Source organism: Colossoma macropomum, unplaced genomic scaffold (assembly GCF_904425465.1).
Source record: "Colossoma macropomum unplaced genomic scaffold, Colossoma_macropomum, whole genome shotgun sequence".
In the NCBI taxonomy this organism is placed as follows: domain Eukaryota; kingdom Metazoa; phylum Chordata; class Actinopteri; order Characiformes; family Serrasalmidae; genus Colossoma; species Colossoma macropomum.
The window spans coordinates 12,396,621-12,400,916 of record NW_023494805.1 but is presented as its reverse complement, the minus strand read 5'-3'; positions in this window follow the sequence as shown (position 1 = coordinate 12,400,916).

Here is a 4,296-nt window from a genome sequence, read left to right as displayed (position 1 = left end):
TGGTTATCTGAACATCATGGTGTTCAGATAATGAGGAGAGATTTGGTGCTACTTTTCAAGCATGTAAAGACTCCTCCTACATTTATCAGTGGATCTGCTAAAAGAACAGAGGAATGTAGATCAGGAGAAGGGCAGGGCAAGGCAAGATTTTATACAGTGCTGCATGAAAGTGTGTGAACCCTTTATCATATTGTGAATTCCTACATTAATGTGACCTAATATATGTAATGCATTTGTTGTCAAAAGTAAGTGAAGAGTATGTTTCTATTTTTAACTAGAAACCATCAAAACAGGAGGAATTAGAGATATCATTTGGACTTTTGGATCCTAAAACATCCCTGAGGACAGAGAAAATTCATACTTTTAACTAGGTGTTATTACTGTGCACTGGCTTCAAACGCTTTGAATAATGAACACTTGTAGCAAGTGTACAATGTTTCATTAATAAGTTCATAGTTTTAATCTGATGTGTGCAAGAGAACAGTTTGCCTTCATACTGATCTTCTGATAACCAAGTTCAGTTACTAATCCTCTGAGGTCAAAGGGCATTTTTTCACTTTTGCTAATCTTCTTAAATGAACCTTTAAGGGAACTTGCATATAACATAATACCAATGTTTTCATATCAAAACACTTTACTTTCATCAAACACTGCAGCAACTTCAGCAGCTGTAAACTTTCGCCCGATGGCAACTGAATGAAGAATGAAGGGTTTCTGATGTGATGGGTAAGTCATTTCCTGAGTTTCTATTGGTCTGTTTAATGCAGAATGTAGATGGACACATATATCCACCAATTACACAGAATGAAAGGCAGATGACGAGTTTCTCAACTCCTCTTCATAGCCTCATAACTCTGGATGTGAGTCAAGTTTGATCTCAGATAAGATGAAATTGAAATGCTGACTCTACAGATTCAGGATATGTTTGAACTGTATTTCTGTCCTGTATTATCACAAAGATAGAGAAACATATAGAGAGACATTTAATTTGACACACAGGCAAGTTTGTGACCCAGAGGGTTAAAGTTTTACGAAGCTCAAGACTTCGTAGTAATGTGATAACAGTAACTTTGATACAAGCTTTGATTCACTATGATGAATCAGCAGGCTTTGATGCCTCGATATCAAACATCACATCACTGTTCGCTCGTTGCGGTTTGGTGACTTCAGCCTTCATTAAACGGGTCACTGCCTGCTCTGCCAACTGATAGAGCTACAGTCATGTTCAGCTGGCAGAGGACTGTAAAACTGCTCTACCAAGAGAGAAGAATGTTTAGATGGTGAAGAAGAGGTGAGATAGGGTCTCCTCTTGCACTGCACAGCTCAACTGTGTCACATCAAAAATATGTGCAAAACAGTAGTTGATGGATTTTTTTCTTTGTTAGCAGAAAAATTGTCTGTATTTACCTGAAATGCTGTGAAAACCTAACCTACTAGATTTTTTTTCGTAGAAACTTGCATTTATACATTTAAATTTAATATTATAAACGTTTAGTATCATCACCTGCAAGGATGGGCAGGTGTTCAGCTCAAACACACAGACCCACCTACTTTGAAATACGCTCCGCCCTCAAACAAGTTTATATTATATTATTTAAGCCTTTCCACAGCTGGAATGAACAGCTGGAAAAGAAATGCTGTTTTTTTTTTTGAGTAGCAGAAACTGTTTGCAAATAATCCACCCCGCAAAAAAGTAAGGCATTACATACAATAGAATATTAAATAAAATTAAAATATACATCTAAAAAGTAGCGTTTTAACAAAACACGTGGTGCAGTAGTAGTGCATTATGGGAAGCTGGAAACTGTACATATACAGATGTGGAGGGACGGCGTTCCACTGATTTCTGTTGGACGTTCAGTAGGTAAGACGTGCGCTGCCGCTCTCTGTAACTAACTGACCTTCACTTTAAGTCTGCTGGGTTCTCTGAACAATATCAGTGCAGAACCGAGCTGTGATGTTCAGCAGAACAGTGAGGACGGTTCTCTGAGAGTTCTGCTTCTCAGCTCAGTGGAGAAGAGAGATAAACTGCCGCAGTGTTTTAATTCTGCTCTTCTACAAAAGGAGATCCATGTCTGACGTCTGTGGGAAATTAATTAATCACTAAACTACACTCAACAGCGCGCGCAGATTAAAGCTTTCAAATTAAAGCGCGCGTCGTCACCCTGAGTTTCCCGCGAAAACTCTTCTTACGAGGCTTCATTTAAATTTCTTTTTGAATTTTTCATTGCACCTTAAATGGTCAACAGTTACAGCTTCGCGCCTCAAGCAGCAGTTACATTGTAGCACCTCAGGCTTCTTATGTGAAATTTTCCATTCCACCTTCAATTCTGTCGCACCTTAAACGGAGCCCGAGGCACCAGAATCTGCTGCTCTAGTTAAGGTGGAACGGAAATCTGGAAAAAGAAACCAAACTTAAGCTCGGCGCTTGTTTTTTCTTCTGATAAATTTGGCGCGGTTTGCAACACTGAAGCGGAAAGCGGGAAAATCAGGCTGACTGCGCGCGCTATAAGGCCTTGATCTCTGCGCGCGCCGTGAGCGTCGTTTAGTGGTTGTTTAATTTCCCACAGAAATCTGAGATCAGTCTCCGTTTGTAGAAGCGCTGAGGAAGAGCGGAGAATAAAGAGACTTAACGGTAGTTTAACTCTATCTCTCCTTCACTGAGCTAAAGGGTGGAACATCTTACAGGAAGTAAACATCTGTATTCCCGCGAAAACGCTTTACTCTTCTTACGAGGCTTTAGTTTCATTCGTATTTGTTTTCTGTTCAACCTTAAATGATGAGCAGTTACGGCCTCGCGCCTCAAGCTTCGTACGTGAAATTTTCCATTCCATCTTAAATTCTGTTCCACCTTAAGTGGTGTCTGAGATGTTTACTTTCCCTAGGATGTTTCACCCACTAGAGCAGCTCTAAAGAACCCACCCAAAAATCACCCTGCCCTTTATTATTGTTTTTTGTAATATTCTGTTGTTTTATTTCCTCAGTTTTGTGTGTATTTATGGGAGTAAATACCTGATTACTTTTCTGTGAGGTTAAGTTCAGTTACTGTAAAATAATCAGTCATTGCCACATTATAACTATCACCTGAAATCTATGTGTGCAGTGATCACTGTTCAATGATTGCAAAAACAATTCTAATCTACTGCAGTACCATCTAAATTTTAACCCTAACCCAACCCAAGAGATGGCAAAATATTTTGCAAAACATTACCAAACCTCTTTTTTCTGTTTTGAGATTTTTTTTTCTAGAAACCAAGATGATGTGTTTTACCACAACATCTAATGTGATGTCATTTGTCTAACTTGCTAATATCTTTTAATGATAGTGCTTACATTTTTCTATACTTGTTATTGTTGTTCTTAAGTGTGCTTCATAGACTGGCTTCAGAAGAAGAACTGCCACGAGTTAGAGTGGGGACAAATTTGTGTGTTTCCAGGATCATTCTGTCATGACTTTTCTACAACAAACTGAATGGATATCCCGGTTAATCATTGGTGTTATATTGGCTGCATGTGCTTGCATGTGTTTGGAGCGAGCAGCTTGTGCACTGCTTTCTCACTGATAATCTGTGTTCATGGGATGTGAAACAGTGCTTTGCCTTCTACACTACACTGGTCAAACTGTGCAGTGTTCCCTACACCAGACTGTGTTTGGTGATCCAGCTGTGTAATGTGTTCTGTAAATTGTTGTCTAGTCAAAATGTGCATTACCTTCTGTACACTAAATTGTTGGGAGGTTAAACCATGCAATGCATACCATAAACTGTGTTGGGAGTTCTGACTGCTTTGTGTTATGGATGATAAAGTGTGTTTAGGATCATTCAGTATTACTTTTTCACATTCGATTGTGTACTCTGTGTGCTGCTGAGGTTTATGTATTGTAAAATGCTCTTATGTTTGGTTGGATTTCTTTACTTAAATTGCAATAAATCTATTTGCAGTGATTAGTTTTCTCTTGCATATAATCTAAATTATTTGTATTTTTTACAGTACTTATGGGGATATGTTATGTTTGTACTGTGGACATTGGACATAACTATGGGGTGATTAGTTTTCCCACAGTGCTGTGTCATTGGCAAATTTACAAAGTAAGTATGTAACAAAGTAAGCTATGCTTTAGTTTTCTTGGTATAAGATTTCCTAGTCACAAGGCTATTTTGTTGAACCTAGTGTTAATACTAAATACTAGATTCAGATGTTGTTTCAGGTTGGCCTAAGGTGTGAATTATAGGAACTGGGCCAGCAGTCACTGGCTGATGAACTGAGGAGGGATATACAACAGATGTGAATGTGGTG